The 14,875-nt window shown below is 35.5% G+C and overlaps 1 protein-coding gene across 1 annotated transcript in view; it reads left to right on the top strand.

Annotated features, from left to right (window-relative positions):
- The first annotated feature begins 7,920 nt into the window (after positions 1 to 7,920).
- LOC112058085 (octopamine receptor) overlaps positions 7,921 to 14,875 on the top strand; it is a 59,374-nt gene continuing 52,419 nt past the window's right edge. The window contains exon 1 of the mRNA XM_024098763.2: positions 7,921 to 8,210. The gene's annotated coding sequence lies outside the window, so the exon portion shown is untranslated. The remainder of the gene's footprint in view (positions 8,211 to 14,875) is intronic.

The following is a 14,875-nucleotide window of genomic DNA, read 5'->3' as shown; positions in this document are numbered from 1 at the left end:
ATTGAGAAACCTCCTCCTTTTTTTGAAGTCGGTTAAAAATCCATTTCCATTCTAAATTTCAGCCAAATTGCTTCAGTAGCCGCAGCGTAAAAGAGGAACAAACATACTTACACACTTACACACAAACTTTCGCCTTTATCATATTAGTGTGAAGTGTGATATATTTAATTTAACTCAGTCTATTTTAGATATTTCATAACTTCACTTTACAAACCTTCACTCACCTAAGTCATCCGCCTCGTGTATTTTGTATAGTCAATAAATTACGTATTTCTAATTATAATACAAACTTTTAATGAAGTTTTTAATGAAGAAGAAAGTTTAATATGCAAACTTTATTATTAATTCCACTAACAGTTGTTAATAAATCAAACCGTGAATTGAAGAAATTATAAGTGTCAGAATTCAATCAAAGAAATTACCCAAATAATTATCGTTTTCTGCTTTAAGCATAGTGAAACCAATTAATGGAATATGGATACTTTTTCATTTGAGCACAAATTGGAGTAAAAGCCCCTCGTTAATTCCAATACGAATTGCTTTGTTAATGAAATCCATTTTCGAAAATTGCTGGAGAGTATTATTTAAATAGCGTTAATTTTTAACTGACCTTAAAAATTTGGAGGTCTTTAATTATTTGTCACAGTTGCTTTTAAAATATTTTAACTTGTTTTTTAACTAGGTCAGTAAGAAATTTTATACAATAGGAAACACGTTAACTATCTTGGGATTTTACGAATCAATGGGTTTGAAATCAATCTTTGCGTAATAAAATATTCTATATCTCGCGAGATTCACCCTATTAAAGTATTTCTTAACATTTTTCGTGCCATATTTTCAATATAAAACACATCGCATGTTAACTTTTTTACTATTCAAATTTATTTCATTTTAAAATAAGGCGATATTTCTTTTTAAGAAATTATAAAATTAAAAAAGGTTTAAAATTTGACCTATAACAATGAGTTTAGCGAAAAACCTCAGTTTTTACTATACATATACTCAATGGCGTAGCGTACCTTGAAGGTGCCCCGTATAAAAATTAGTTGGGGGCCAAAATGCAGGGTAAAGATTTCTCACAAAAGAAAGAAAAATGCTCGCTTGAAATAAATATAATAGTGACTTATGGATATGTAGGATGTTTCCTACTTTTGAGAGCACGCTTAACCACGGAAACAAAAATTGTGGATTACCCACATTTTACTAATTTTTGCTTTCACACGTAAGGGACCCCTATAGTTCGGGGGCCCCGTATCATTGATACGGCTGATACGGCGGTAGTTAAGTCCCTGCATACACCCCATAGGAAACACATGTAACGCGTAGCCTTACAGTCCTTATCCACAACCTGCAAAACTTAACGTGCTTTAATTTCGTCGGAAATTCTTCAGACCGAAACTAAATATGTCAGCATAAATAAGCATGGCAATACCTTCGGACTTCTCAAAGTTGTTGGAAAGCTCTTACTACTACTAAAATGATAATTTAGTTAATAGAATACAATAATTATAAAGCGATAGGTAAGTGGCACAAGCCTCTCTGACATCATATTTGTTCTGAGTTACATATTTGTTCCTTTTGCCATGGAGTCACAGTGCCAAAAAATTAGCTGACGGCGCGCGGTTTCACCCTCGTGGTTCCCGTTCCCGTAGGAATACGGGGATAATATATAAAGCCTAAAGCCTTCCTCGCTAGATGGACTGTCTAACACTGAAAGAATTTTTCAAATCGGACCAGCAGTTCCTGAGATTTTCAATCAATCAAACAAACAAAGTATTTAAGTTTAAATTATTATTTCAGAGTGACGTATGAGGTCTAAAAATAGCAGATTACCGAATAACTGGATACAAGAATAGAGAGCGACAGTGTGTTACGCGAGACAACCCTACCGAGAGTACGTGAGGCAGCCATACCTAAAGTGCAAGATTGCACCCATTGTTCGGCCGCATTCCTTAATATGAACGTCATCTACTCCTTCGCAATAATTCAAGCATTGTTATAATTATTTCGACACTATTACTCCAAACTTTGGAGTAAACAGCCACCTACTTGTAACTCAGCTGTAGTTTCTATTAATAAATTTAATCATAAGTCAAAATTGGGTTTTCTTTGAGATTCTCGGTGCGACCATATATTTTTAGTGAGTAAACATTTTGTATATTTTTGACAGAATCTTCCGGCAGGGTTAGGGTTAAATTTCATGACTCTCTAACAATGATTATTATAAGATCATTATGATAATTGCCGGAACCGAGGATTAGCATACTTTCTGTGGCATGGGGATGTAACACGTCTAACTTTTTAATTTCGTAGCAGTTTCTGAGATCAGCGTGTTTAACAGACAAACTCTTGAGCTTTATAACATTAGTACATACATGAAAATACCAAATGTTTCGTATTAAATAGAGTAAAAGTGTACATTACGTAAGTAAGAGTATTTTTAAATGATATTAAGATATTTAGTACAGGGTCCAAGGAGCATTTTTACAAATGATTACTATCAAGTTAATTTTCCGTGAGTAGTTTCATCTTGATGAGACGTTCAACATTTATGTTGACGAAAATTCTTGATTCTGGTAGCTAACAGGGTTACTAGGTAATGAAAATTTCTAGTCGTAGGAACGAGATAACGTACCACACAATGTTGCTGTTAAGTTGTATTTTATTAATTAAAAAAAGACACCTGGTTAGTAACAATTTTTTACCAACTCCCCTTTTCGCAATTTGTGTCAAAAACGAGGTCATCAGAACTTGTTACTAACCATGGCTTTTTTGGCTGGTGGGAGGCTTCGGCCGTGGCTAGTTACCACCCTACCGACAAAGACGTACCGCCAAGCGATTTAGCGTTCCGGTACGATGCCGTGTAGAAACCGAAAGGGGTGTGGATTTTCATCCTTCTGCTAACAAGTTAGCCCGCTTCCATCTTAGACTGCATTATCACTTACCATCTGGTGAGATTGTAGTCAAGGGCTATCTTGAAAAGAATAAAAAAAAAATATTTTTTTATTGTTGTTTAATTAATGATTGTACAACTTAACAGCCACATTGTCTTACAAACTGTGTGGTTCCTACTCTCAGATGTTTTCATTACTTAGTTACCCTGTTAGCTACCAAAATCAAGAATTTTCGTAAACATCAAAGTTTAGCTTCATCTGAAGCTACTAACGAAAAATGTACTTGATAGTTATCACTTTTAAAACTGCTCACCAGAATCTGGACTAAATACTCCTTGCTTCTGCAAATTTTGTGTGAATACTTTATGTCACTTGATATTGTTGAGAGAGTCTTAAGCTAATATTATTCCACTCTTGGGACAAGATCTACATGCATTTAGGTCTTGTGCATTGTCTGTGTTTTGTCTGGAGAGTGAAAATTAAATATTTTATGATTAAACTTTTCATTAAATATTAAATTTTACTACATCGTTGAAGGTTTTATGTAAACCTGTATATGATAGTTCGACAAACCTGTGGCTTGTAGGATAAATAATGTATTTAGGAGTCTGAAATTCAAATTTATTTATTACCTACTTAGACTTTTCCGCGAATCTTAACCCATCAATGCCCGCGAATATTTTATCGAAAAGCCCGTCTGCGTTGAAGAAGCCGACAGTCAGGGCATGCGGTTTTAATCTACCGTTGTGAGCCATTTAAAAAAATCTTTAAATTCCTCTATCGCGCGGAACATAATACTGTGCTCGCCTATTGCCCATATTTATTTTATATTTTTTTACATGTCACGTAACGGATACGATCGGCGACCGGTCGTCCATTTAGGAGTCAAGTGGTGGTCAAGTATATAAATGTGAAAGGTCATTCATCACGAAATCTCGACAACCGCTTGACGTACAAAGTTGAAATTTACCAGGGATGTAGGTCATAGGTAGTAGACGACCATTAAGAACGGATTTTGTGACAGGGCTGGATTAAGGAGGTTTAAGGGCGAACGAACAGACAGACATTTTATAAAATGGTTACATATACACTCACACACACGTCATATCATCTATTTCACTTTACTCAATCACACAGATTAAAAAAATCCTGTGTGGTCCACATGGTGTACATAATGGTCACTTAAATATATGAATATTAAAGTAACATAGCATTAAATTTAATTAGCACATATGTCGAGACCCGGTTTTGCGAGAATGACAGAAAATAAAGGTTTTAATTTACAAAAACGTCGGTTTAAGTGGCTATGATTATAAAGAAGAGATTTTGTGTACGTAACGAAAGCTGTGTTACATAAATTATTACGTGCTCCTAACAAGTTCACAGTTCCTATACAAAGTTATCTTACCACCTAAAATGTTCCAATACGTCAATAGAATTCAGAAGTACTATGAGCCCACATCGGGCTCAAGTACTTGTTTGGAGAAACTGGTATGAGCCCAAATTGGGCTCACTGTACTGTGAACGAGTTAAAAACATCTGTCTGTGTTCACTAGCAAATTACAAATTATTTTGCTAAAATTTTGAAAAGTTAAAATTTGCAAAAAATTCTTTGAAAAGTTTTTAGGGCTCAAAACTGGGTCTCATGATCCAAAGATCTAAACTACTGAATGAAAAAATGTCGGTTTAAATGGTTATGATTATAAATAGGACATTTTGTGTACGTAACGAAAGCTGTGCTACATAAATTATTACGTACTCCTAACAAGTTCACAGTTCCTATACAAAGTTATCTTACCACCTAAAAAGTTCCAAAACGTTTAAAGAGTTCATAAGTACTATGAATTCACATTGGGCACAAGTACTTGTGGGGAGAAACTGGCGTGAGCCCACGTTGGGCTCACTGGACGGTGAACGTGATGTTTGTATGTGTACAACAGCAAATTAAAAAATATTTTGTTGTTGAAAAACTTCTTTGAAAAGTTGTCAGGACTCGAAACAAGCACCCCATGATGCAAAGATTCAAACTACTGAATGAACGAAGCAGATTTTGCGAATCAGTAATAACTATTCAAACATAAAATTATAGTAATATTTCTAATGTTTAACATTATACAACTAGGTCATACTCAACTTTGTATGATAGTCTAACAACGTGTAATATTATCATAACATTATAATATTTCATTCTAACAAATCCTACGACGAGCGTAATGGCCTTTCATTGTTCCTAGCGCAAGACGCTTCGAATAACCGCATATTTTCATTGATAACTCACATCGAGGCATATTCAATAACGCTGGATAACATACGTTCTCCATTACAATTTTAATATGCTTTTTATGGTTCCGTATATCATAAGGTATAGACGGAACGTTTATAGAAACACTTTGTTTTTCTTGTGTGTGTTTGTCTACCAAGATTCAGAAAAGCGTGGAAGTATCAATTATCATTATCAGAAAAACTACAGAGCCAGGATTCCTTCCATAAAGGAGATGGTGCTTAGAAACCACGCTACTCCAATGCGATTGGGTTTAGGGTCATTATCATCATCATTATTAACAGCCGTTGGATGTCCACTGCTGGACATAGTCCTCTTGCATCTGCTAAGATAGAGATTTTATGATAAGATAGATAAGATAGAGAGGTGTATCTGAACAACGTGCAGCACACATTGGCTCCCCAGCAACACTCCGTGAGGCGTTCGGCGACCTGGGCGGCCTGCTAAGCTTCTGGAGCGAGCTCGTTTGGCTGGAGTGACTCTATCAGGAACCGGCACCAAATGGACCTACACACAACGGCCAACCCCTAGTGGCCACGGACGGAAAGGCCTCTTGCATTAACTTCCAAACAAAACGATCTCGAGCCAACAGCATCCAGCGGCTCCCTGCTACCCGCTCGGTCCACCTATGGGGTCGACCAACTGCGCTTTCCGGGTATTGGGTGATAACTTTACATTTATTAATGACCATGATACACTACAACTACAGGCTTAGAATTTTAACTGGAAATTTCTTAGATGAAAGAAATGCTTAATATTAGCAGAATTCGCATCATCTCCTCTCAGAATAAGAAGAGTTGGGCCAATAGTCCACCTACAAGTATGCAGGTTTCCTTCACCGTCTGAGACACGTAATATTTAATTTCTTAAAATGCACATAACTGAAAAGTTAGAGGTGCAGCATGCTCTTGACAGGATTCGCACCTACGCCCTTCGAATCAAAGGCAGAGGTCATATCCACTGGGCTATGTTACTCCAGTTTAATCACGATATATTTACAAATAATTTAACGTCATTATTATATCATGGACATAAATCTGACACGCACGATACTCTTGTGATGAACTGAATTTGTATTCCAAATAAATGGAGGACAAATTCAGTATTGTACATATTTAAATCTGCCCCAATTGTATAATATTTATACAATTGGGGTATATTTGCAAAGTATGTTTATATTGCTGGTTGTAGATCGTTGCAATGCTAGTGAGCCAATTGCATTGTACCGGAGTTGAGCTGGTATGAATGGCATCTGTAGCAACTGATTCAGAGTTTAGTACCAGTGAAATGTCAGCTTTAGGAAAACAAATTATGTGACGACATTTATCTTTAGTAGATTTAGCATCCTACTTTCCTGCTAAACGCAAAAGTTTGTGTGGATGTTTGGATGTTTATTACTCTTTAACGCCGCTACTACTAAAGTGATTTGGCTGAAATTTGGAATGGAAATAAATTTTACTCTGGATTAACACATAGGCTACTTGTCATCCCGGAAAAATTCATGGTTCCCGAGGGATTTGTGAAAACCTAAATTCCACGCGGACACGTCCGCTAGTGATTAATAATTAATTTGATGATGATGAAACCGGCGAACTCCGTACCGTCACAACATTAAAATTTTACCCACTGCAGTGCTATCTACCGGGTGTATTTATTTATCAAACTATTCAAGAAACCATTGAAATAAACACACATCATTTCATTCCAATCGATTAGTTAGGTAAAAAAACACCTACAAAAAGTATTATTATATATATTGCCTACAAAATAATTGTATAATCATCTACACTAATATTATATATGCGAAAGTAAGTTTGTCTGTCTGTCTGTCTGTTACCTTTTTACGGCTAAACAGCTGAACCGATAAAGATTAATTTTGATATAGTGGTAAATAGGAAACCTTAGAAACAAACATAGGCTACTTTTTGACCTTAAAATAAATATATAAGGGGGTGAAATAGGGGTTGAAAGTTTGTGAAGAAAGAGTTACAGTTGTGTCACAAATGTGTTCATAAATCATAAAAAAAATAGGAAAAATAGTGTGATTCAAGAATTTTTAACATACAACCCTTAAAGTGGTGAAATAGTGATTGAAAGTTTACATTGATTTACACGCGGACGAAGTCGCGGGCGTCCGCTGGTTTTAATATATGGGTACTTAGCTTTAACCCATATTTTAAGTACGTTAGATGTGAATATCGCTTACAACACAAACAAAATTAAAATTGGAGCTTTATTTTCCCTTTAAATTAGCTACAATTAGTTTAATTTTGTGGACTAAATTATTGTGTACAATTTTATCATATAATTACTGAAATAATTGCTGCTGTGCTTTATTATCCTACGTTCTACCTGATATAATAACTAACCATACCAAAGTATTTAATTATATATGAAACGTAAATGGAACCATTAAAATATTGCCTTCTTTAATTTCTCTTATAAAATTATTAATAAAAGTCCAACTTATACTGTCAATTAGCTAATGCCAGCGACTTCGTTCGTAGTGAAATACTGAATCGTGACATTGCCATTGATTTATTTATTTAAGAATAACTTAATTTAAATTATTATTAGGTTTAAAACAACTAATAATTCATATCTTTATTTTTAATTTGTTTGTTGTCTAACAATCCACATAGAAGTTGGCTTTAGAATAGGATATTTTACTTCCTAGTTTATCCTATTGTTAAACGGCTCTACGGCGTAGCACTCGTAGCGCCAGTTGATAACCGAGCTCTACGGCGAACGCACGCAAGCGGCTACGACGTAGAACTAGCTACGCGTCTATAACTACGTGTTTTCAGATTCCATTAAAAACCTTTAGTATATAAAAGTGGTCGTAATATAATTTGATTATTTTTATTCTACTTCGAAGATTATTTCAAATGGATATTTTTTTGACTGATTGGTTTCTTTCAAATACTTTAAATGGTGTATGAACTCAATAAGTGTACACAGGATTTTATTTGTGAATTTAATGACTGAAAAAACTTGAATTGTAAAAGAAGGTGAAGAATAATTGAAATGATTAGGTAAGTCTGAACAAATAATTAAACAGTTTCTAATATTTTTTCTAAACACAAATAAATTAATTATTTTATATTTCAATCAGTAAAAAATGAAATATTTAAACTAAGCAGTTATATAGTATAGAGTTTTATAAGTTTCTAGGCAATAATATTTTTTTTTGTAAACTGTTCAATGTACGAAAAAATATTAAGAGTTTGAAAAATAATTTTTAATATTTTTTGACATGTGTAGGTCGTTGGTGTGTGTGTCTGTGTACGTATGTGTGTGTGTGTCGAGATGTATACATACGTGTACATCCCACAAAATACTAATAACACTCATTAACAAATATATTTTTGGAAAAACAAAATCGCTTTTTACGACAGTATTACACCTTGTTAATAAACCAGTATATCTTCTCTTGATTTATATATTTATTTTTAATACTAACTTAAATAATGGTAAGGCATCGATAACTGCGCTTAGGCATTGTGTTATTTGGCACAATTTTAATATAAGCGTTATTTCTTTTTTTTCCCGATTTACTAAAATCTTTTTCTTTAATACAGGAGTAGCTTAAAGATAACATTCTGAACAAACTAAAAGAAGAGACAGACAATTTATTTGTTATTTTTAGTAAAAAGATTAGCGCAATGAAGGTAAACTTTACAAACAACACCTTATCCTAGACTAGGGACGACTTATATTCCACCACCAACAAGCGAGTTAACAAATATACAGGGTGTCCCGTAATAAATGGATAGTACGCAAATGGTAGATAGTAGATACACCACCTAATTATCTAAAACTAATTTGAATAGTTTTACAAAAATTCCTAGGGTGACCAAGTTATATTTTATTTCGGATTTTTTAAATTTTTCTATCTTGAATCAGTTTTTTCAATGCTAACTAAAACCTAAATAGCCGCGACCGACGGCTTAAAATGGCACGAGGTGTAACACCACCAACTTCCCAACTCCTAGCTTTGATATTTTTGTTTAAGTGTAGTTAAAAACATTTTTTTACAAGATACATATAAATTAAGAATAAAAAGTAAAGTATAATCAAATCTAAATTTTAAATAAATAAAAGGTACCCAAAATACTGTTACAGCGTCAGTATTTGGGGTAAGTCTTGCCATCCATAGTGGTTACCCTATGGATGGCAAGACTTACCCTTAGGGTCACTTGACGCATAGATAAACTTTGGTGTCTGATAACCTAGGTCAAAGTCTCAAAGGCAAGCACCGCAAATACGTAGTCATTAGATATGACCGAGTATTTACTTAGTTAAAAACTAAGAATTCTACCAAAAGATTGTTTTTCAATAGAAGGATACAACAGAAAATGAATGCACGTAAACAAAGTCGCAAATTAGAGACAATCTTCAAAGACTCAAATGAATGGGACTGGTTTGTTATTAAAACTCATTGCATATCCAATCCATGTTGCAATATAAAAGAACTACTTAGTCGACGCTACGACAACGCTAAAGTATAAGAACAATACTCGAGAAGTTCACTGTATTCTCTAGCCATTGTTTAAGAATAAATTAAAAGGATTGCTAAGCTTCTCAAGTATTCATGAAAATGAATGGGGGTGCGAGTAATTTTTAGATTCTTGACTCGCGCGTATCTTGACCTACATCCGTTATTGAATTCCCTCTTTTAACAAAGACCGCGCGATGCGAACTCTGTCATGATAATATTATTTAATCTTGTGAATGGAAGTCCTAGAATATCGAATTATTATAACAAGCAGTCAGCTTACTGCTTTATTCACGTTGAATTAATTTTATGGACAATAGTCTATTTGACAATAGGGTATAGGACAGTAGGTAGTAAAGAAAAAACTGCAATGTGCTTTTTGAAAAGCATTTGCAGAACATAAATGGTTTTTAATCTACATTTATTCACAAAAAAAGCTATATTTTAATCTTACTAATATTATAATTTTGTATGGATGTTTGTACGCCTGTCTGTTAGTCTTTCGTGCAACTGAAAGGATTTTGCTATAATTTAAAATGGAGATAGATTATACCCTGGATATCCCAGTGGGTATGACTTCTGCCTCCGATTCTGGAGAGTGTTGATTGGAATCCAGCCCGGTATATGCACCTCCTACTTTTCAGTTATATGAATTTTAAGAAATTAAATATCTAGTGGTTAAACCTGCATACCTGAGAATTTTCTTAATTATCCCAATCAGCATTGGGCCAGCGTAGTGGACTATTTGGCCTAACCCCTCTCATTCTGTGAGGATACTCGAGCTCAGCATGATATCCTGGATTAACACATTAGTTATTATCTATAAAAAAACCATAATTTCCGCGGGATTTGTGAAAAATTGAACTTTACGTAGAAGAACCTTTACCTAGTGCCTCAGAGAGCATATTAGGCCCTTCAGTCTCGGTTACTATGATTAACATCTGACAGTAGTAATTATTAATTTATCATTATCATCCAAAGCCCACCATATCGCATTGGAGGAGCAGCGTGGGTTGAAGCTCCATATCCCTATCTACAAAAAAGGAGGCATATCCCTGTATAGTAGGCCGTTAATGACGGACGTTAATAACGACATAAATAAAAGTAAATAATAAATAACATGAATAGTTAAAAAAATTAAAAAAACACGCTTGATATCCATATCATGGGCTTGTATATCAATAGTCTCTTCGCTATCTTGGACGTCCGCCATATTGAATTTAAGTCACGTGACTATGTTATTTCGTATTTCAACAAAACCTTTCATTTGATATCCATATGGATGGGGGTGGATTTCAAACAGCCAGTCCGCCATCTTGGGGAGGCCGCCATATTGGATTTGTAATGACGTTTCTTAGCTAGTCATATATTATCATCAGAACTCAGAGCGTGTGCAAAATTTCATCCTAATCGAAGACCGGGAAGAGGGTCTAATTAATATTTTCTAACATACATAGTTACAGGTGAAGCTATTATGAGCGTGTAATTTTGGTATTTTTTTTATCTATTCGAAAAATACAATATTTAGACCAGAACGTCCTTTTCATTCAACTAAATTGACGAGAAAATGTTACTTTGAAACGTAAAGTGGTACTTTGCTGGAAGGACTAAGCAGCTTATAAAATTTGCCATTTTTCATACAAAGTAGAATTTTAAAGTGTTAAGTAATATTTTGTTTTTTAGTGGGTTTTCGAGTAAAATGAATGTAGAGCCTTTTTATAATAGACTATTAGACGCCGCGCGGTTTCAGCCGCGTGGTTCCCGTTTCCGTAAGAAAACGGGAATAAAATATGGCCTATAGCCTTCCTCAATAAATGGGGTATCTAACGCTGAAAGAATTTTTCAAATTGGACCAGTTTTGGACCTGAGATTAGCGCGTTCAATCAATCAAACAAACAAACTCTTTAGCTTTATAATATTAGTATAGATTAGGCAAACAGAAAATTTAAAATATTAGAACAATCCAATTATAATTTATAAATTTATTTATAATATATAATATTATATTATATTAGAATAGGTTTAGATGGACCGAGGACATCAAGCGGGTTGCAGGGAGCCGTTGGATGCTGGAGGCTCGAGACCGTTGTGTTTGGAAGTGTATACAAGAGGCCTATGTCCAGGAGTGGACGTCCATCGGCTGATAATGATAATGATGATGATAAATAAAAGATGTTTCATCCCTTGCCTCGGAAATATTGTTAAGCTGTTGGTTACGGTCATTATCATTACATCATTACATCTGTTTGTGGTCTTTGAAATTTTTATGGCCTCCGTGACGCCGACTGACGTACCGCCAAGCGTATGCGCCGAATGACGTGTGGAAAACGAAAGGGGTGTGGATTGTCCTCCTCCTAACAAGTTAGCCAGCTTCCTTCTTGGATTGCATCACCACTTACCAGGTGATATTGTAGTCAAGGGCTAACTGTAAAGAATACAAAAAAAAGCATCGTGGTGGGTCTAAGCTCCATATACTCTCATATAAAGAGCCCTGGCCCGGCAGTGGGCTGTTAAGATAGGTTGATATATTTCGAAATTTGAAACGAGCAATTACTAATGCACTACTGAATGTTTAAACTCGGCCGATTCCCGGGGGCTTACTATGTATAGTGACATCTTATTCATATTTTATTCCTGAGCCATCTGCTCCGTTTCCCACTGTAGAAGATTGATTGAATATATATATCGATTTACAATATACAACTGATGGAACAGTATTTGCAATACAACATTTACTGACTTGGTCTTTTTCAGTTTTTTATGCTTGTTGTTTTTAACCAATTACAACTTAACGACTATTCTACAGGCTAAGTGGACTTAAGTTATTTTTTTAATCATCATTATCAAATCACTGCTTATTCGGCTCACTACAGAATTCGAGTCTCAGAATGAGGGGGGTTAGGCCAATAGTCCACCACGCTGGCCCAATTGAATTGGCAGACTTAACACACGCAGAGAATTAAGAAAATTCTCTGATATGGAGGTCTCCACACGATGTTTTCCTTCACCGTTTGAGACACGTGATATTTAATTTCTTAAAATGCACATATCTGAAAAGTTGGAGGTGCATACCCTGGACCGGATTCGAACCTACGCCCTTCGAATCGGAGGCAGATGTCGTATTTACTACGAAACCGTATTATAGATTAATTAGCACTCGTGTGATTTTAGTTCAGTGTTGGGTGGTTCAGAAATTGCAATTACGCGACCTGTTTGTTTGAAATTACGACTTTGTTTTCGTACACACTGTTTAAATGAAATAAAACATACATTCTCCAGACTTCCCGATATCATATTATTTGCACTGCAGCCTTTCTTGACGAGTACTGTTTACCAACAAACAAATTATAAATGAGGGTATAAATCACTAGTAACACTACACCTCTCTCTCTCTTTCTATCGTCGAAACAGATTATAAATGAGGGTATAAATCACTAGTCATTTTACACCTCTCTCTCTCTATAGTCGTTCCTTCATTACTGAAGATCGTGGTCCTGGTAAGATCCCAGCCTCCTGCGGGTCCACGCCTTCCATCGGCTTCTGTTGGTGGCCATCGCTGCTATAGTGTAGAACTTCGTCCCTTTATCCTCCTTTAGCTGGTCAGCCCACCATGTTGGTGAGCGGCCCCTCGGTCTTTTACCGTCAATGATGCCTGTTATTATTAATTTCTCCAAACTGCAGTCACCAAGGTCCACCACCACCATAATATGCCCGAAATACCCCAGTATGCGTTGGTAACATAAGGAGGATTGGCGGTACGTCTTTGTCAGTAGGGTATCTAGCCACGGCCGAAGCCTCCCACCAGCAAAAATATAGGTGACGTTGTTATGCAATATACATTTCTTTCATACAAAAATACTAAAATTGTGATTTAAAAGTAGGAGTGGGGGTAGGAGAGATGAATGATAGTTTAGGAATAATCTTCCTAGATCTACTATATACAATATTACTTTGAAGCCTCAATAGCTCAACGGTAAGAGCGGTTGGACTCATCACCGAGGGGTGGTAGTTCGATCCTCACCCCGTTGGTCTATTGTCGTACCCACTCCTAGCACAGTCTTTTCCGACTAGTTGGAGGGGAATGGGAATATTGGTCATATTATAAATATTCAAATATTCTTTTTAAAAAAAAAAAAAAGGTAACGTTGTTCAGCCATACAGGTTTTCAACAAAATTTCTTTCATACAAAATCGTAATTTAAAAGTGGGAGGTGGGGATAGGTTAGGTTAGGTTAGGTTAGGTTAATAAGATAGTTTACAAATTAGTATTCTCAGACCATACTCACAAAAACGTTGATAAAATCGGTCAAGCCGTTTCGGAGGATTGTACACAAAAATATTATGAATGAAAATGAAAAGTGCACTAAAATTCGTTTAAATGTTATGGAGTTTAGAGTTAACAGATTGACAGTCTGAGATATAAATAAACTAGTCGGCAAAGCTGACAAGGGTACGGAAAGCTGGGACACCACGTTTCCCACATTTTGATAATTTATTCATTCGTTACGAATGAATCCACTTCACTGCTCAACACCTTTCTCTGACATACGTCACGTTCAGCGCATTTTCGGAGAAAACTTCATGTTTTTGTTCCATCTGCAACTTGATTTCATGATAAAATACGATTATTAAAATGAAAATTTCATACAATGCATTTAGAGCATTAATGCATGCTTACAATGCAGCATTGTGTTGATTCTTCATTAATAATAACAACTAATTACTTATTTATATACACAACTGAAAAGTTTGAGGTGTATGCCCCGGACCGGATTCGAACCCACACCCTCCAGAATTGGAGGCAGAGGTCATATCCACAGGATTATCACAGCTCTATCACGTTTATCACGTGTCTCAAACGGTGAAGGCTAAACATCGTGAGGAAACCTGCATACCAGAGAATTTTCTTAAGTTTCTGCGTGTGTGAATTCTGCAAATACATTGGGCCAGCGTGGTGGACTATTGGCCTAACTTCTCTCATTCTGAGAGGAGACTCGAGCTCAGCGGTGAGCCGAATATGGGTTGATAATGATGATGATGAATAACAACTAAAATTTCGTTTAATAAGTTGACGTTGCAATAAACTACAAGTAAGATGCATAGGTGTGTTCCTAGTATTCCTATTCATAGTAAGAATCAGGAAACAAACTTTGGGTTCCGTAAATGTAATAAATGAAGAAACAAACACTCTGTATGAGTTCTA

This window comes from Bicyclus anynana, chromosome 13 (genome assembly GCF_947172395.1).
Source record: "Bicyclus anynana chromosome 13, ilBicAnyn1.1, whole genome shotgun sequence".
In the NCBI taxonomy this organism is placed as follows: Eukaryota; Metazoa; Arthropoda; class Insecta; order Lepidoptera; family Nymphalidae; genus Bicyclus; species Bicyclus anynana.
Note: the sequence above shows the minus strand (reverse complement) of the source record. Positions and strands in the feature narration are given on the sequence as shown.